Source organism: Hippopotamus amphibius, chromosome 2, assembly GCF_030028045.1.
Source record: "Hippopotamus amphibius kiboko isolate mHipAmp2 chromosome 2, mHipAmp2.hap2, whole genome shotgun sequence".
NCBI lineage: Eukaryota > Metazoa > Chordata > Mammalia > Artiodactyla > Hippopotamidae > Hippopotamus > Hippopotamus amphibius.
Genome location: NC_080187.1, coordinates 46196359 through 46217982, shown reverse-complemented (window position 1 = coordinate 46217982; position 21624 = coordinate 46196359). Strand labels below are relative to the sequence as shown.

The window sequence follows — 21624 nt, the reverse complement described above, 5'->3', positions numbered from 1 at the left end:
ATGTCGGTTGATAATATGATTTTCTTTCTCTTATACATCACATGCTATTTTTTTTCCTAGATGACTAAAGATAACCACATTTTTTCTTTAAACTTCAGCAATTTTACCAGAATATGTCTTGGTCATAGTTATTCTAAGTCAGTGTTCTCAGATATTCAATGTTCTCTTTCAATACTTATTTCAAATTTTTTTATTTCAGGAAATCTTTTAGAAATTATACATTTTACTATTTGCTCTGTTCTCTTAGGTTTTCTTCTTCAGGGACTCCTGTGACCCACATGATGAATCATCTTTGCCTATCTTCAATACTTATGGGTTTTTCTCAAATACTTTTCCCCTCTTTTCTTTTCCTTTTTCTATTTTTTTCCTTCCCATTATTTTCCATTTTTATTAAGGCATTATTTTCTATGTTTATTTACTCTTTTGCCTGTTCTAGTCTAGTCATTAAATTTTTTTCTGTTTTTTTCTAATTCTTTCTTGAGTTCTATCACCTGATTTCTGAATTTTTCTATTTCTGATTCATATTGCTCATTCATGTCTTTTATCATTTATTTTATATTAATTTGTTCTAAAATAGTTATAGTTTTAAATCATTACATTTTAAAAAATCATGTTTACATGATTACATTATTTTAAGCACGTTTTTCTGACATGTTTACATTTTCTGTAAGGATGGTATTCTGATCCTTACTCTGTTTTTTGCACATAGTAATTTTGTGTGGACTTGAAAGCAGTACTTTTCTGTTACTCATTTTATGTAAAATTAAGTCTCCTGAAGTTTGTTTCTGTATTTGTTTGTTTGTTTTGGTTTGGTTTTTTTGGTCACGTCCTGTGGCATGTGGGATCTTAGTTCCCCCACCAGGGATTGAATCCATGCCCCCTGCACTGGGAGCTCAGAGTCGTAACCACTGGACCACCAGGGAAGGCTCACAGAGTTTTGTTTTTTTAACTGCAAGAGACTTTATGGGGGAAAGGGGATGGAATGTGTGCATAAACTAATGCCACCATTCTGCACTGAAATCTGGTACTTCTTAGTCAAACTAAATACATGCGTATCCTGTGATCCAGCAATGCCATTCCTGGAGATATATCCTAAATAAACTCTGAGATTAGATTTATGAAGAAACAATATGAGATTGTGATATTGGTTTCCATCTCTGGAGATGTAAATAGCTGAAATGTGGTAAATTCACATCATGACATCTTACGTAGCAGTTAGAAACAACAGACTTATACCATAGCAATATGTATAGATCTTTAAAAACTTAACACTTGGGACTTCCCTGGTGGCATAGTGGATAAGACTCTACACTCCCAATGCAGGGGCCATGGGTTCAATCCCTGGTCAGGGAATTAGATCCCACATGCATGCCACAACTAAGAGTTCGCGTGCCACAACTAAGACCTGGCACAACTAAATAAATAATAAATACTAAAAAAAAAAAAAAAACTTAACACAGTGAAAAAAGTAGGAATACAAATTGAGATCCATAATGCATTGCAGTGTATATAAATGTTTTAAACACATACTAAAAAACAAAAAAATACACATTTTACAAAAACCGATACAAAAAGAAAACATACATTAACCGCATTAGAATGGCTGCCGTGAGAGGGAAGGGGAGTGACAAGGGGAATGGAGATAAAGAGGAACACATAAATAAATAAACAGATTTTTTTTAAAAAAGAGCAAGATCTCACACACACCAATGATGATAAAGTGCCTTAACTGAAAAGTACATCAACTCATTTCTCCAAATCTGAATTTCTACTACAGTTTTAAAATAAATTTAAATATTTTCCCTTAAAACCTGTACTTCTTGAGAACACCTCAAACCACAAAGTACTATTTATTTTCCTTGTCTCTAATTATTTTCCATTCTTTGACTTCCTTTTTTAGCAGCATTTCTAACCTCCTAACTTTTTATTCATCTGACTCATTTATTTACTCAATAAGTATTTAAGTGTCTACTCAAATATTAAGTGTACATAAAGTATTGTTGGGCACTAAAAGGATACATGGGAAGTCTTATGATCCCTTTTTCCGGGAACCTTCATTCTAATGGTGGATGTAAAGCATTAACCCATAAAACAGCTCAAAACAGCCCAAGTCAATACTGATTTAGTGTCTAAAAGTGAGAGGTGGATGTTAACATGCGATGGGATCCAGAGACATCAGTGAGGATTGGAGTAGGTGGGAAAAATCTGTCAAAAGAGTCTACATGTGGGACTTCCATGGCACTAAGGTAGTTAAGACTCCACGCTTCCACTGCAGGGGACAGAGGTTTGATCCCTGATTGGGGAACTGAGATCCCACATGCCACGCAAGAGGTACAACCAAAAAGAAAAAAAAAAACAGAGAGAGAGAGTCTAGATGCACTGGATCTTATATAACTAGTAGAGGGGGTAGGGAGAGAGAGAGAGGGGCATTCCAAGCAGGGATATGTCTTTTTACAAGGAACAAAGTTAAGGCTGAATAAAGCACAATCAGAAAGCATAGAACTAGACAGATTAAACCAGCAGAGAACAAATTATAGACGACTTGAAGATCTAGCCAAGTAATCTGGATTTTATCCTGTAGGCCTCAGGAAGCTTCTGGAGATTTTTGACTTGGGAACTGAATAGATTTTTCTGTGTTTCATTATCACATCAAATCTTTCACCAAATACTGCTCAGGATCATAGTTCTCTTTCTGTGCAGTCCCACAGTGATAGACCTTGTCCAAGATGGGTTCAGTGAACTCCTACTACAACCCCTCCCTCTTTGCTGCTCCCCTCCCTCCCAGCTTGCTGCCTTTTTTCCTTTCACTTCTTCCACTCCTTCAGCTTCATACCTTGACCTCATTCCATCAGAGGCTGGATTAGGTGTGTTTCCCTGGCATCCTGTGCTTACCTCTACCATGTTAATTGATCATTAGTTTATTCATCAAATGCTTAGTGACCCCCTACTGCCTACAAGGCTGAGCGCGTGGTGATGAGCAAAGACAGAGCCAAACCCTCCCCTGGAAGCCAAGAGAGAGGCTGTCATATTGTGGAATCCTATTTTTCACTGTAGAATTTATTGCACTGCATTTCCACTGAGCTCCGAGTGTCCTGCACTTTGTAGATGCTCAATAAATATTTATTGAATGAATGAATGAGTAGATGCTTGGAGAATCCTACTCAAACAGCCACAAGCATTATCATCAGTCCTGGATTGATAATGGCAATCTCATCCCTTCTCAGAACTGCTTATCAGATAAAAATGTAAACTCTAGGTCAAAGGTTGGCAAACTTTTTCTGTAAAGTGCTAGCTAATAAATATTTTAGGCTCTATAAGCCATATGGTATCTGTCACAACTACTCAGCTCTGCCATGGTAGTGCAAAAGCAGCCATAGACAATATGTAAACGAATGTGGCTGTCTTTCAATAAAATATTATTTATAAAAACAGGTGGTGGGCTGGATTTGGCATACAGGCCCATGTTTGCCAACCTGTACTGTAGATGATGCCACTTCTGCCAGTTTTTCAGGAATGCCTTCATGCCTGGTGCACGCTCTATTCTTTAGTCAGGTAAATTTATTTACTATACCCAACAGCTGAGTTTCCCTTTAAACTCATACCTGACATCTGCAATTGTGGTATTGTGAAAGAGTATGTAATTTGGAGCCCCAAAGACCTGTTTTACTCATTGGTTGACCTTTTGCCAGGTTACTTTAGCATTTTTGAATCTTTATTTCCACACTGTAAATGGAACTTGGGTTTCTTTTAAATCCTGACTATGAAGATCAAGTGCAAAATGTATATTGAGAACTGAACACGATGCCTACACACAGTAGACAGTTCACGAATATCACCACCCCCCGCCACACACACACCTTTGCCCAGTCATGTTCTTTTCTTCTTTTAAATCAAGTCATCAAATATTTATGGAGGATCTACTACATCCAAGGTACTGTTTCAGGTACCTTTAAAATTATTCTAAATCTTCCCTGAGACCTCCCTTGACCACTGGGTCTCCAACTTGCATATAACACAACACACCTGGGAGCCTAAAAGTACTGATGCTTGAGTTCCAACGCTAGACAGAGTATTCTGATACAAGTGTTATAAAGAGTGGCCTGAGCATCAGAATTACCCCCAGATAATTTCAGTATAGAGCAAATTTGAGAATCACTGCTCTAGATTAGACTACAGGTTCAATCAATTCAGAAGCTCTCTTATTCCATCTTTCTAACTGCCTTCTCTATAACAGTATCTATATGCACATCCTTACAGAGCTAGAGTTGATTGAGGTCTCCTGGCGATTACTTACTTATATTTATGTTAAGGAGAGTGGAAAAAAGAGAATGAAGTAATCCTATTACCTTGCATTTGACATTTGCTGTTTAATTATCAGGCATCTATTCCCCTTTCTTGTGGCAACAACCTTGATTTTTATTTGGGGATCCTCCTCTCCCCTCCCTCAGTCCACTTGGCCTGCTTGAGGCTTTACTCCTGCCCCCTAGAAGCTCACAAAACCAGTACACTAACTCTCCTGGCTACAGTTACTGTTGGTCCACTCTGAGCAACTGTGATGATTTAGTTTTCTAGGATTGCTGAAAGACACTCACTTTTTTCCTGCTGGATTGGAATCTGAAAGAATGTGGTTCTTGGAGATTCTGGCAGCTATCTTATAATCTCAAAGAGAAAGCCTGTCTGAGAATAGAATAAGAGAAAGAGACAAGACAGACAGAGAGAGAGATCACTTTGTACCACAGTGTCTAGCTATTTCTCAAGCCAGGTGTGCCATTAAACTGCTATATGAGCCAATAAATCCCCTTTTGCTTCTGCTTCTGCCAATTTCAGTCAGCTGTTCTGTCACTGGCAACCAAAAGAAGGCCAAACTGATACAGCCACCTCTCATCTCCCACAGAACCCAATTTATCACCCATATACACAGAGATTACATGCCAGAGTAAATCACCAGTCATTCATTCAACAAACGTACTGAGTGCCTATTGTACACCATGCTCAGCCTAGAAGGAGGGATTATGATAGAATACTATCAACAACTGCACAAAAGTCTGTGGAAAGAATACTCAGCAACAATGCCATGCTACTGTGTGTGAGGCCCCGTGCTAGGCATTGAGGACAGAAAGGATCATAAGACAGGATCTGTATTCACCAGGATTTGTCATCAAATTGGAAAGATGGCATGTACATAAAAAGCTAAGCAGCGATATAGGATGTTAGATGCATGAATTGCTAAGGATGGATGTCAAACCCAAAGTAAGATGCCTCGGCAGAAAATCTTAGGTAAGCACACGTACCATAACATTTTCATTTCCCTTTGAATCAAAATTAGCTAGAAAATGGAGGGGAAGTGTTACAAAAAGTAGAAAAGAAGAAGAGGTAACATGAAGGGAAGAGAGATTAGAGGCTTTGAAAGTTGTCCTAAATATTTTTTAATTAAAAAAATAAGGTATTTTGTGCATTTTATCTGGTTGAAAATCAACTGTGCTAATTTTTAAAAATTTAAATATTACATAAATCTCTTCATTCATGAATTCAACATTATTTATCACGTGCCTATTATATATACTGAGGTTTTAGTAGTAAATTTAAAAAGTCCCTACAAGTTACATTCTAGTATCTACAGAGTAGAAGATAAGCTTTCTCATTCAACCCCTAAAAATGGCCACTGTAAATGATTCGGAAAATATGCCGATAGACGTTGTAAATGTAGATACTGGTTTATTTGTTTTTACCAAAAAATGAGAATATACTATACCTACTAAATTACTATTTTTTTTTTGAAACTTGCTTTTTTAAAAAATAACTTAGAAATATAGTTTGGACTGGCTTCATGTTAATAAATATAGGTTCACCTCATTCTTTTTTACAGGTTATGTAGTATTCCATTGTCTTTAACCGCTATCCTGTTCATTAAGATTTGTTTCTTTCCAGATTTTCCCAATGATGAGCACTGTTGTAAAAAATAGGTGGTGTTTTCTATAATTTTTCAAACACTCAGATGAAAAGTATTAATTAAAGTTCTCCAAAATGGAAAGGTTTGGTTCATAGTGAGAAAGAGGTGAATTAAATTCCTTTCAGATAAAGATCCTTTTCTACTTCCTTTTTAATTCATCATTGACTTATTGAGTACTGAATAAAAAGTTTAACACAAGTGACTAGAAGATATCTTCTAAAATTCATTAATGTAAGTGCAGACTTAAAAATAGATAAATAATCAGTAGGTAATTCCACAAAGATTTCTATGTGCCCGGGATGGTTCTAGGTCTCAAAAAAAGAGAAATTCTGTATTTTCTTGAAACAAAAGGTTGCCACAATTGAAATGGGCAAGAACATACTTAGTACTCTTCTAATGAAAGTACTTCTATTATACCCAAATATCATTTTCCTTTTCTGGAAAGACAATAATTAAAATATTGATATAGGTTACATTTATAAAACTGTTATGACTACTTCAAATAGATTTCAAGAAACAAGAAAAAATCATCTTACTAAATAAAAACACACAGCCATAAAATATATTTCTATTAGAATTATTTGACATTTGAAGTCTGCCTCCAGATATTCCATTAAGTTCCTACCTTGGCTATTTCCAATAATCAAAATTATTTATGTCTTTTTGTTCATGTAAAATTGTCTCCAGTCCATTTACTGAACAGTCCAACATTCCAATAATGCAGAAAGACATTTCAATAACAGTTCAATTAACTAAATAAACTGTATAATTAATAGAAATGAATTTTTTTTTAAAGGAGGAAAATGAAACAACTTTGTTTGGCATGTATGCCTAATTGTGTGTTTTAAATTCTTGGTTTTGACCTGTTATCACTTAAAAACAACCACCAAACACAACTAAATGGTTAACTATAAACTCAAGAGTATGCCTTTTGCATTTTATGATGTATAAAATCTAGCATAAGAGAAAATAAACACAAGAGCAACAAAGAGGTCCAGTCACTTACCCTCTTCATAACCACAGCCAGGGTAAATTTCACTCAGCCTTCAGCCATTGAATTTTATCCTGAGGTTTCCATCTACCACATAATCAGATAAACCCAAGTTTGTGGGAGCAGCTAATGGAAATTGTGATGTAAAAAGAATTGCTAAACAAATTTCCATGTGCGTAAGCTGAAAGGGAGAAATTGCAATGTGAACTGAGTAAAAAGTTTTTAGCTGCTTTTAAACCCAAGGGGCTGATTTCTCTCTTACCAGGAATCTGTGACTTAGATTGCCTGGTGGGGAAATGAATAACACTCCTGTTGCCGTCATCTACTTGAGCTCTCCAGATGCAGGAAATTGGCTGAGGGAACTCTATCAATCCTGGGCACGTGTGCTGTGAATACACCGTCCTCTTGAGCTGGTGCTTAGTTATTTTAAATAAAAGTGTATTTAGCACCTCTACCAACTTTGTTACTGGTTATTTTATTAAAACTATTATTATAAAAGGCTTTATTTTTACTTTTCATTTCTTTACCATCCCCTTAAAGGGAAAGATCATTATTCAGATCCATTTTCTTTAAATACCAACGTTTTAAAAGTAACATTAGCAATACCTCTGTGTTCTCTCAGCCTTGTTTTTCTTCCCAGCCGTGCTTGTGTCTAAAGCTTCAGCATCCTTTTGAACTACCAGTTCTCAACTCTTCTGGAAACCAGGGGCATGGAAAAATGGGGAAGAACTAATTAATAGGTATACATAATTTGGAGACACTAGTTAGCCATCAAAGGATTTTTTTTCCTTTAAAATGATTGCCATGAATAGCATCTACTACCTCATCAGTCCTTCATAAATGCTTGTAGAAGAAAAAAAAATCTCACCCATATATGAGAAAGAAATGGCAGAGATTTACTTAGATAAACTTCTGTGCAGTATTTGTGAACAGGACTCTGAGATGACATTGGAAATGCATGGCTTCCAATGGACTTTCACTCCACCAACAGGGCGAAGCAGATGGTACATTTCCTGTCAAATGGCCAAGGAAAGTTGAAACTGGATCTCAAATACAGTGCTGAGTAGAGTTTAAGAGCTAGTTGCTGGTTGTATTCATTGCACTATAAACCTCATTTTCCTCATAGCCTTAGATTGCTGATTTAGAAGTTTATTGATGACTCAGAATTCTTATCACCCTTCCTGAGGTATCTTCCACAAATTATCAAGATTCTTTTAGGAGCTCAATTCCATCACCAGCAAAGAAAAGCAAGTTTGAACTGTTTAAATGCTATAAAACAAGTCCAAATAAATTCAACTAGTTTTTCCCTCTGCACCTTTACATTGCTTTTGTCTCTGAAATTTATTTTTTTTAATAAAATTTTATTATTTATTTATTTATTTATTGGCTTCGTTGGGTCTTCGATGCTGCACACGGGCTTTCTCTAGTTGCGGCGAGTGGGGGCTACTCTCCACTGTGATGTGCGGGCTCCTCATTGCGGTGGCCTCTCCTGTTTGTGAAGCCTGGGCTCTAGGCATGTGGACTTCAGTAGTTGTGGCTCACACACGCCACGGGCCTAGCTGCTCCGTGACACGTGGGATCTTCCTGGAGCAGGGATTGAACCCATGTCCCCTGCATTGGCAGGCAGATTCTTAACCACTGTACCACCTAGGAAGTCCCTGTCTCTGAAATTTAACAGGCACTTTGAGTGAGTTTCAACTATTCTTTGCATGCCTAAATGCTGAGCACTTTACAGTCCTAACCACCACAGCTTCACTTCATTTTGTTGGGCTACAAGAAACAGCTAGGAAGTTGAAGGAAAGCTCTAAGTCATCTTTGTTGCTTATCATTATAACAGTGTCTGGATCATAATAAGCACTGAATAATCATTTGTCATGATTACTTAGTTGTACAAAAGAATAGTGTCCACAAGCATATGAAAAAAGCAAAAACAAACAAACAAACAAACAAAATCTTCCAGAACTGAAGTTCTTAACCTAAATTTCAAGGGAACCAAGGGTCCTGGGAACACCTTGATCTATATGCAAAATTTACAATTGTGTGCATTTTCCTGGGGAAAACATGGTTAGGGTTCATCAGATCCTTAACTGAATGGGTCAATAACATACACAGAAAAGCGCAACCACCACCTCAGAGAAGTATTAAAAACATGTAGTCTCAAAAGAGTGAGGGCCAAAATAAACAAACTAGGAAAGAGGAGAAATTATAACATCACAGAGATTTAAAAAAATCATAAGAGAGTACCACCATCAATTATATGCCAACAAACTAGACAACCTAGAAGAAATGGATAAATTTCTAGAAACATACAATCTTCCAAGACTGAATCAGGAAGAAATAGACAATCTGAACAGACTAATCACCAGTACTGAAATTAAGTTAGTGATCAAAACACTCCAAGCAAACAAAGCCCAGGACCAGATAGCTTCACAGGGAAATTCTACCACACACATAAGTAAGAGTTAATATCTATCTTTCTCAAACTATAACAAAAAATTGAAGAGGATGGAATAGGCTCAGATTCATCTATGAGGCTACCATTACCCTGATACCAAAACCAAAGACACTACAAAAAAGGAAAATTACTGGCCAATATCTCTGGTAAACATAGATGCAAAAATACTCAACTAAATATTAGCAAACCAAATCCAAGGGACTTCCTAGGTGGTGCAGTGGTTAAGAATCTGTCTGCCAATGCAGGGGACATGGATTCGATCCCTGATCCAGGAAGATCCCACATGTCTCAGAGCAACTAAGCCATGTGCCACAACTACTGAGCCTGTGCTCTAGAGCCCATGAGCCACAACTATTGAGCCCATGTGCTGCAATTACTGAAGCTCATGCACCTAGAGCCCATGCTCCACAACAAGAGAAGCCACCAAATGAGGAGCCTGTGCACCACAATAAAGGGTAGCCCCCACTCACTCCAACTAGAGAAAGCCTGTGCACAGCAACGAAGACCCAATGCAGCCAATAAATAAATAAATAAATAAATAAATACCAAATCCAACAATATATAAAAAGGATCATACACCATGATCAAATGGGATTTATTCCAGGGAGGCAAGGATGGTTTAATATCTGTAAATCAATCAATGTGATACACCACATTAATAAAAGGATAAAAATCACATGATCATCTCAATAGGCATAGAAAAAAAAAGCATTTGACAAAATTCAACATCCATTCATAATAAAAACTCTCATCAAAGTGGATATAAAGGTAACATATCTCAACATAATAAAGACCATTTATGACAAACCCATTAGCTAACATCATAATAAATGGTGAACAGCTGGAAGTTTTGCTATAAAATCAGGAGAAAAATAAGAATGCACACTCTTGCCACTTCTACTTAACACAGTATTGGAAGTCCTAACCACAGCAATCATACAACAGAAAGAAATAAAAGGCACCCAAATTGGAATAGAAGTAAAACTGTCACTATTTGCAGATGACATGATACTTTATATAAAAAACATTAAAGTTTCCACCAAAAAGCTACCAGAACTAATAAATGAATTCAGAAAAGTTGCAGGATATAAGATTAATATACAGAAATATGTTCCTTTTCATTACACTGAAAATGAACTATCAGAAAGAGAAATTTTAAAAAATCCTGTTTAAAATCACATCAAAAAGAATAAAATAACTAGGAATAAACTTAAGCAAGGAAGTGAAAGACCCATACTCTGAAAACTGTAAGATACTGATGAAGGAAATTGAAAATGATACAAAGAAATGGAAAGATATGCTGTGTTCATGAATTAGAATGATCAATATTATTAAAATGTGTATACTACTTAAAGCTACCTACAGAGTTAATTCAATCCCTATCAAAATACCCACGACATTTTTTCACAGAACTAGAAAAAATAATCCTAAAATGTATATGGAGCAAAGAAAGACCCCAAATAGCCACAGTAATCTGGAGACAAAAAGAACAAAGCTGGAGGTATCATTCTCCCAGACTTCAAACTATACTACAAGCTACAGGAGTCAAAACAGTATGGTACTGGCACAAAAACAGCCACAAGAACAATGGAACAGAAGAGAGAGCCCAGAAACAAACCCACACACTTATGGTCAATTAATCTATGAGAAAGGGGGCAAGAATACACAATGGAGAAAAGACAGTCTCTTCAATAAGTAGTGCTAGGAAAACCAAACAACTACATGTAAAAGAATGAGATTACGATGTTTCCTTACATCATATATAAAAATAAACTCAAAATGGACTAAAGACAGAAATGTAAGACCAGAGACCATAAAACTCCTAGAAGAAAATATAGGCAGAACACTCTTTGACATAAATTGTAGCAATATTTTTTAGATTTGTCTCCTAAGGCAACAGAAACAAAAGCAAAAATAAACAAATGGGACCTAATTAAACTTAGCTTTTGCAGAGCAAAGGAAACCATCAACAAAATGAAAAGACAACCTACTGAATGGGAGAAAATATTTGCATGTGATACCACTGATAAGGGGTTAATATCCAAAATATATAAACAGCTCATACAATTCAATACCAAACAAACAACCTGATTTAAAAATAGGCAAAAAACCTCAACAGACATTTTCACAAAGAAAATATACAGATGGCCAACAGACTCATGAAAAGATGCTTAACAGCCTAACCATCAGGGAAATGCAAATCAAAACCACAGTGAGCTATCATCTCATGCCTAAATGGCTATTATCAAAAAGATCACAAATAACAAATGTTGGCGAAGCTACAGAGGAAAGGAAACCCTTATCCACTCTTGGTGGGAATGTAAATTGGTGCAGACACTATGGAAAACAGTATGGAGTTTCCTCAGAAAACTAAAAATAGAACTACCATATGACCCAGCAATCCCACTCCTAGGCATATACCTGCAAAAAAGCATAATTTGAAAGGATACATGCATCCCAATATTCACTGCAACACTATTCACAATAGCCAAGACATGGAAGCAACCTAAATGTCCATCAACAGAGGAATGGGTAAAGAAGATGTGGTACATATATACAATGGAATATTATTCAGCCATAAAAAAGAACAAAATAATGCCATTTGCAGCAACATGGATGGACCTAGAAATTGTCATACTGAGTGAAGTAAGTCAGACACAGAAAGACAAAAATCATATGATATCATTTATATGTGGAATATAAAAAAAGGGTACAAATGAACTTATTTACAAAACAGAAGTAGAGTCACAGATTTAGAAAATAAACTTATGGTTACCAGGAGATAAGGTGGGAGATGGATAAGTTGGGAGAGTGAGATTGACATATACAAATATAAAATAGATAACTAATAAGAATCTACTGTGTAACACAGTTACCTCTACTCAATATTCTGTAATGGCCTATATGGGAAAAGAACCTAAAAAAAAAAAGAGTGGGTATATGTATATGTATAACTGATTCACTTTGCTGTACATCTGAAAATGACAACATTATAAATCAGCTATACTCCAATAAAAAATAAAAAATAAAAAAAACTAAAAATAGAACTACCACATGATTCAGCAATTCCACTCCTGGTTATACATCTGAAAAAAATGAAAACACTAATTTGAAAAGATATAGGCACCCTAATGTTCACAGCAGCATTATTTATAATTGCCAAGATATGGAAGCAATATAAGTGTCCATCAACAAACAAATGGATAAGGAAGATGTTATAGATATACAGATATATATATTTCATACATACACAAAGGATTATTACTCAGCCATAGAAAAAAGAATGAAATTTTGCCATTTCTTAACAACATGGAAGGACAGGACCTTAGGGCATTATGCTTAGTGAAATAAGTCAAAGACAAATACTGTATGTTATCACTTACATGTGGAATCAAAAAAAATAAACAAATGAATTTACCAAAACAGAAACAGACTCACAGATATAGAGAACAAACTAGTGGTTACCAATGGGGAGAGGGAAGAAGGGAGAGACAAGATGGGGTAGATGATTAAGAGGTACAAACTACTATGTACAAAATAAATAAGCTACCAGGATATAATGTACAGCACAGGGAATATAGCCAATATTTGATAATCATTTTAAATGGAGTTAACCTATAAAAATATCAAATCACCATGTTGTACATTTGAACTAACATAATATTGTAAATCACATATACTTCATTTTTAAAAAAAGAAAGCAAAAAAAAAATAAAAAGGAAGCATAGCATCCCCCTGCCAAAAAATGTAGTTTCCAGGAATGGGCTTGTGAAACTTTCAAGGAAGGATTATATTATCTCCATAATATGGCAAAGCCTAATATTAACTGTTTTTAGTGACATATAATATCACTACCTATTGTTTATCATGAATATTATGAGGTTACTATAATTAAAGCATAATAAACACACATGAACAGACGATCACAGTTCACGTTCAGTTGACTCAGAGTCAGTTAATGACAGCCATACTCATGATGTTACAATGTAATCAGACCTAAATGATAAGAAAATACAAGTGCCTAAAACCAGCACTACTTTTGCATGGTCAGATCAGATATATCTTTTCATGCTTTAATTTGATATAGCTGCAATAACCCCAATGCCAGCATTAGGCATCATTCTAAGATGCTACTTGAGTCCTATCTGAGATGCTTTCATCCTCATCCAGACTGGGGAGTTGGTGCTGGGTTGCAGAGAAGTCCCTAAGTAATGAACTCTTCATATCTGACATTTGAGCAGAGAGAAGGAATCCCATCCGGGTTCAAAAGAAACAGGGAAGGTGGGACACCAGGACAGGGAATGAAGCCTAGAGCTGGAAACTGAACTCAAGCAGGAAATGTCTCGGACTGGAAGAACTTACACAGCTCTATCTGCCCTCACAGCTACTGGGTAACTCACAGATCACTGTGGTAACTGGGTGTCTGGAGGACAGTAGACACCACTCATTCTCCTATATTCTCCCACCCATTCTAGAAAGATGCCATCAGGTTTATCACCTTCTACCCCATTCAAAATTCCTTCCAGAGGAGAGAAGTACGTTCCTCCCCAACAAATGCTTTCTTTGGAGGAGAGAGTGTGTGTGAGGAACCCAAACACCACCATTTATTGAGTACCCATTAAACACTGCATGGTTGCTTTACATTCATTTTCTTATTTAGTCTTCACAGCAATTTTATAAGGTAGGCACTATAATTATTCCTATTTAACAGACCAATCCTTCTCAGGCTCAAAGTAGTGTAACTTAGAAACAAATATGCCAGAACTCTCTGATTTGCATTACAATGTTTAATCTATACTCTTTCCATTTTTATTTTTATTTGGTATAAACTTCAGTGTCATGTTTTATCTAACTCTCTCACTGTTTCAGGGTCCCTTCTCACCCACTAGTATATCTAAGAATTGCCTAAATTTTATGTATTTTTTTTTCCTTCATTAAAAAACTCTTGGGGGGGACTTCCTAGGTGGTGCAGTGGTTAAGAATCCGCCTGCCAATGCAGGGGACACGGGTTTGAGCCCTGCTCTGGAAAGATTCCACATGCCACGGAGCAACTAAGCCCATGTGCCACAACTATTGAGCCTGTGCTCTAGAGTCCGTGAGCCACAACTATTGAGCCCATGTGCCACAACTATTGAAGCCCACGTGCCAAGAGCCTGTGCTCCACAACAAGAGAAGCCACTACAATGAGAAGCCTGTGCACCTCAACAAAGAGTAGTCCCCACTCCCCAAAACTAGAGAAAGCCCGTGCACAGCAATGAAAACACAATGCAGTCAATAAATAAATAAATAAATAAATAAATTTATTAAAACAAAACTCTTGGGAATTCCCTGTAAGTCTAGTGGTTAGGACTCAGTGCTTTCACTGTCATGGCTGGGGTCCAATCCCTGGCCTGGGTTCAATCCCTGGCCTGTGAGCTAAGATCTAAGATTCTCTACAAGCTGCTCATTGCAGCAAAAACAAAAACAAAACTCTTGCCTCCATTCCTTCTTTTTTTAAATTATTTTTCACTCCTACTGTCATTATTCTACTTCAGCCATTCAGCCCCAAACCTCTGGGTTACTGGGGTTATTGTAGTTGTAATTTCCTCCTCGTTGGTATCCTTCTCTCTTCCCTATTTGCTACCAAATAAAATTCCCACAGAAATTCACTTCAATAGTATCTTTCCCCTGATCAATAAGCTTCAACAACAGTATTTCATAGTTGACGAGGGTTTCTCAAATTTCAGTGTGCACATGAATCACCTGGGGCTCTTCCTAAAATGTAGATTGAGATTCAGCTGGTCTGAAGCGAGGCCTGAGAGTCTGCATTTCTAGGTCCCAGGTGAGGTGGATACTGCTGGTCCATGGACCACATGTTGAGGGTTTATGACCTTGGTCATGTCCAAGTCACATTCTCCTCATCTATCAAATGGGGAAACTAATAGCTAATATCAGGCCACCCTGCCCTCACCCTTATCCCATTCAGTCTATTCTCAATAAAGCAGAATGATTTTGTTAGTATGTAAGTCTGATCACAACACTCCTCTGGTCAAGACTCCAACGCCTTCCTTCTCAGGCAAAAAGAACGTCCTCAGGATGGCCTGCAAGGCCTACATGATCTGACCCACTCTTTGCCTTCCTGACTGCATCTCCCTGCACTCTGCTTCTTGCTCACTGCTTTCCAGCCACACTGCCTGCCTTGTTTTTAGAGCGCAGCAAGCTCCTTCCTCTAGGCTTTTGCTCATCTTCTCTTCTGCCTAAAATGCTCTTCCTCCAGAGAGTTGGACAGCTTGACCCCTCATTTCCTTTAAGCTTGGACTCAGAGGACATTCTCTCACTGATATCTTCCTCAGCCCACTATCTAAAACTGCAAACATCTCTCCTTCATCACCATTGCCTCATATCCCCTTTCTTGCTTTATTTTTCTCAGTAACATTTATCCATATCTAATATACCAAATATTTTGTTTGTATAATGTAAGCTCCAGAAAGGTATAGATTCTTGTCTGCTTCATTTAACTATTCACAGATTTCTTTTAGTTGATTCCCCAACACCTAGAAAACTGCCTGGAACATAATAGGTATATAAATAAATATTTGTTAATTGAATAAAGAATTAATGTATGAATGACAGTATCCACCTCTAGGATTATTATATGGATAAATAAGATAGCACACATAAAGCATTTAACATAGTACTTGACCAATTTCATAGAAACAAAGAATAGAATGGTTTCCAGGTACTGGTAGGGGAGAGGAAAATGGGGTGATGTAGGTTAAAGGGCACACATTTTCAGTTCTAAGAGGAACAAGTACAGGGATCTAATGTACAGCATGGTGACTATAGTTATTAATATGATATTAAGTACCTAAAACTTGTCAAGGGTAGATCTTAAGTACTCTCATTACACACACAAAAGAGTTACCAGTGTCAATTACGCGAGGTGATGTATTTAAGTATATGTTAACTACTTTGAACTTGATAATCATTCTGCAATATGTATGTATACCAAATCATCATGTTGTACACTTTACGTATACACAATTATACTTGTCAATTATTCTCCCGTAAAGTTTAAAAAATACAGTGCTTGAAATGCAGAACCATAATTCTTTGATTCTAACTCAATTATCCATCAATAGTAAAATGAAAAAATAAATTGTAAATTCATACAGTGGAATTCTTTGAAGTCACGAAAATAAACAGCTACATGTAATAGTATAGATAAATCTAAATAACAAAATGTTGAGTAAAAGAAGCCAACAAAAAAGGAAATTACATGTATTTGTGTGTGTGTGTTTAACAACAGGCAAAAACTAATCTGGGAGGGAGGGTGGGAGGGAGTCGCAGGAGGGAGGGGATATGAGGATATATGTATAAATACAGCTGATTCACTTTGGTATACCTCAAAAACTGGCACAACAGTGTAAAGCAATTATATTCCAATACAGAGCTTAAAAAAAGAAAAAACTAATCTGGAGTAACAGAATTTTTTTTTTTTCCAGGATTCTCAGTTCCCCAATCAGGGACTGAACCCAGGCCATGGCAGTGAAAGCCCAGAATCCTAACCACTAGGCAACCAGGGAACTCCCTGAAGTGACAGAATTTAGAATATTAGTTACCTGGGATGTGGGCAAAGAATGACTGAAGATGCATAAAACAGGCATCAGAGGTGCTGATTATGTTTTATATCTTGATCTATGTGGTGCTTACACAGGTATGTTTACTGTGTAAGAATTCAGTGAGTTTCACTTTTATGTGTGTACTCTCTGTTTGCATGTTATATTTCAATAAAAACATTTCCTTTAAAAAAGAGAAAATAGCCTTTAGACTAGGAAACACTGAGCAAAATTAAGGTAAGAGAAATTAATCAAAATTTCATGTAATAAATGTCTAGACCACCAGTCTTCTCTTTACTTGAAAATCAAAGCACACTCAGTCAGCACTTCCCTTCCAGACAGGAGGTTAGAAGATTCTTCCCTGGGAACTCTGACTAGTTGGAAGAAAAGACCTAAAAGTATTAATATCAGGAGTTCCTCAAAATATTATCCAGCCAGACCACTCTCCAATTAAGGTGCCATTTGACAGCCCTCACACACGCACAGAGCATGTAATGAGCTTTTTAGTATCCAAATCTTAAATATGAACAAATAGCTAAGGGCTATTGAATATTTCAAAAAACATTTAATAGGAGTAAAGAGAAAAAATTTTCAAAAAGGAAATCATTCTTACACTTGGCAAGTTAGGAATATATTATATCCATGAACAAGTATAGGATTGTTATTTTAAAGGGAATATTCTGAGAACAAAAAAAAAGTTCTTAAAAATTAAAAGTTTGGTAGCAGAAATAAAAAACTCTATAGGATGGTTGGAAGACAATGTTGAAAAAAATCTTCCAGAAAGTAGGACAAAGAGACAATGATATAAAAAATAGGATGGAAAAGCTAAGAAAATTAATAGACCAGTTTGAGAAGTCCTAGATAGAGAGAAAAGCCAGAGTCAAGGATATCATCAAAGAATAGATGTTTTTAATTACCTAGAATACAAGAACCTAAATTTCCATATTGAATGAGCACCCAACACAAAGAATGAAATGAGAGTCAAACTATTGTGAAATTCTACAACAGTGGCAACAAATAAAAGCTCCTGCAAGCTTTCAAGGAAATAATGTCCTACAAAAACTGATAAATCAGAACAAAGTTGAGGGAATTCCCTGCTGGTGAGCAGATGGACTCTATGCAATGAGATGGAACCCTATATCTCACTGCTCTGCAGCAGCCTTGAAACCTGCATGGAGGCTTCCCAGCTGTCCCAAGACCTTTTGGTTGATGTTTGATCAATATCAGAAGGAAGAGCCCCTGATGGTACTGAAGAAATTTAGTTGCCTTTCTCTGAGCATGAGTCTCTTTTCATCCAATGTACAAATATATACATTTCACACTTAGAGGAAAGTTTGAGGAAGGACCCACTATAGTTTTCTTATAAATTGCCAACTCCTCAAATATTTTAAGTTCTATTTAGGTTACAAGATTTTACTTGTGAATTTTTTGCTCTTCTTTACCACAGTCTACAGTGAAGATTCTGTGAAAGTCTGTCCTTGTGAATAGATGTTAAATTTCATGATTGGTAATTATTATTATGGATAAAAACCTACCTTCAAAATATAAATAATTAATTAAAAAAACAACTCAAGAGTGTTCTAAAAACAATGTGAATTTGAGGGCTTCCTAGGTGGCGCAGTGATTGAGAATCTGCCTGCCAACGCAGGGGACACAGGTTCGATCCCTGCTCCAGGAGGATCCCACATGCCGAGAAGCAACTAAGCCTGTGTGCCACAACTATTGAGCCTGCACTTTAGAGCCTGTGAGCCACAACAATTGAGCCCATGTGGCACAACTACTGAACCCCATGAGCCTAGAGCAACAAGAGAAGCCACCAAAATGAGGAGCCCGTGCACCACAACAAAGAGTAGCCCCCACTTGCTGCAACTAGAGAAAGCCCTTGTGCAGCAATGAACACCCAACACAGCCAATAAATAAATAAATAAAAATAAAAAATAAAAATGTGAACTTAAAAAAAATTGAATGTATATTCAGCCATGTCCCTGTATTTCTTTGATTAAACAAAGCAATAATGGTGAATTCAAATATATACGTGTATGTGTGTATACATACATATATATGTATATATGTGTATATATATATATAACTACAGATAAGAAAAATGAAGCTAAAACCAGGATTGTTTCTGGAAACAGGATTTTAATTTTTTTTTGTATTTTCATGCCTTTGTGAATTTCCAAAATGGGCACATATTACTTATATAGTTGGAAAAAGAATATATGTTTTTTAAATACAGATTTATCATTTATAGATGATAGATTTAGCTATGTACAGATAGAGAGTCATGCACTGGGTTAACATCTTTGTCTGCAAGACTTCATTTTATTACTATCATTTTTTTACAAACAGATGATTTTCTTTTTCTGTCTGTACTATGTGGCATGTGGGATCTTAGTTCCTCAGCCAGGGATGGAACCCATGGCCCCCTACAGTGGACGTGTGGAGTCTTAACCACTGGACTGCCAGGGAAGTCTCTGCCTGCAAGACTTTACAGCTGCTTGTTTAACAATGAAACCCAGTGATCAAATGATGCCTATAAAGCTTAAAGTTAGAATTATTAGATATTATTGAATACACCCACACTTTTGCACCTGCAGTTTTACAAGCTTAAGTTAGAAAACCTATCATATTAAAAAAATAAAAATATTGTCTTTGAATTTTAATAAGCATTATAGAATTATGTAATAATGCCCTTGTAATTTCTGATAACTACTGCCTTTCATTTAAAGGTCAAGCCAACATATTTTAAAGAAAAGTCCAGGTGTTCAAAAGACTCATTAAGCGTTAGAAATACCCCAATAAAATATTCAGGAGTAATAATGATTACAACATCACTCTATCTTGGACTAAAAAACAAAACCAAGACAAAATAGACAAACAAAAACAGGAATTAGCTTACTGAAAGAAAAAAAGAACAATATTTATATCCATTCAATTTATGCTTATAGATTAGAGGGGAATGTCCACTTTTATCTTTTTGTACATTATCCTTTTAATATATTGTTAGATTTGTTTGTGAATATTTTCTAGAGGACTTTTGTGTTTAGCTTCTTGAGGGGTACTGATCTACGGATTTTTTTTCTTTTTGAAATTATTTCTCTGGATTTGGTAGCAGGGTAATGCTGGCCTCATAAAATGAATTAGAAGGTGTTCTCTCCTCTTTTATTTTTCTGAAAGAGATTATATAATTTCTTCCTTAAATGTCTGGTAGATTCCCCAGTGAAACCATGTAAATCTGAAGTTTTAAAGAATTGACTAGGAGTTTAATTTTTTTAATAGATACAGGACTATTCAGGTTATCTATTTCCTCTTGACTGAGACTTGGTAGATTATGCCTTTGAATAAATTGGTCCATTTCACTGAACTTGTGAAACTTACAGGAATAAAGTTGTTCATAATATCTGAGACTCCAATGACACAAATATATTATGTTTTGATACATACAGGTCACAAAGGCTCTGTTTATTTCTTTAACTTTTTTCTCCTTATTTTTCAGACTGGAGAATCTCTACTGATTTATCTTCAAGTTCACTGATTCTTTCCTCTGTCATTTCTGTTCTGCTTCTTAGCACATTTACTGAATCTTCTATTTCAGATATCTTATTTTTCTCTTCTAAAATGTACATTTCTTTCTTTTCTTACAGTTTATATTTCTCTTCTGAGAAATTCTATATTTTCATTAAGTTCACTTTCTTTTTGAGCATAGTTTTAATAACTGCTTTAAAATCACTGAAAATTTGGAGGGAGGGATCAAGATGGCAGAGTAGGAGGACATGAACCTCACCTCCCCCCAGGAAAACATCAAATATATATCTATATGTGGGACAATTACCACTGAAAACTAACCTGAAATTGGCAGAAGAACTCCTATACAACCAGGACTATACATGTATAATCAGGCAATAAGGGAAGAAAAGTGATTGGTTTGAGACCTGTGCCCCTGGGGGAGGACTCAGAGAAAAAGGAATACTACATGGGCGGATACCCTCCAGGAAAGGCAAACATATAGTAAAGACTGAGGATCAACCACTTAATTAAGCCAGTATATAGATTAAAAGACAAAAAACTATAAAAGCACTACAACTCCAATAAACAATTAAGGGATAAGCATGAAGATGTAAAATATGACATCAAAAACACAAAATGTGGGAGAGGGGAGTAAAAAATGTAGATCTTTTAGAATGTGTTTGAACTTAAATTACTACCAGTTTAAAACAAGTAGATATAATTATAGGTCAACACATATGAATCACATGGTAAGTCACAAATCAAAAGCCTACAATAGATGAACAAAAACTAAAAAGAAAGGAACACAGCTCTCTACTGAAGAAAATCATCAAACCACAAATGAGGAAACAAAAAGAAAAATGAACAGAGAAGAACTACAAAAACAACCAGAAACAAGTAATAAAATAGCAATAAGTATATATCTATCAATAAAAACTTTACTAAGTGCTTGAATCAAAAGGCATAGGGAAACTGATTGGATTTTTAAAAAGACTCTTCAATATGCTGCCTTCAAGGCTAAAGACACACATAGACTGAAAGTAAGAGGACAGAAAAAAACATTTCATGCAAATGGAAAGACAAGAAAGTGGGGGTAACGATACCTATATCAAACAAAAGA

At 36.0% G+C, this 21624-nt stretch overlaps 1 protein-coding gene across 2 annotated transcripts in view; it reads right to left on the bottom strand.

Moving 5' to 3' along the window:
* Nucleotides 1–6855: 6855 nt before the first annotated feature.
* Nucleotides 6856–21624, bottom strand: part of C2H9orf40 (chromosome 2 C9orf40 homolog) — a 31663-nt gene continuing 16894 nt past the window's right edge. The window contains exons 4-5 of one of the 2 annotated variants that reach the window (XR_009051319.1): nt 7548–7636; nt 6856–7028 (exon numbers count right to left, since the gene is read on the bottom strand). The gene's annotated coding sequence lies outside the window, so the exon portion shown is untranslated. Of the gene's footprint in view, nt 7029–7547; nt 7637–21624 lie in introns of those variants that run through there. The other variant, XR_009051320.1, reaches the window with a different exon arrangement.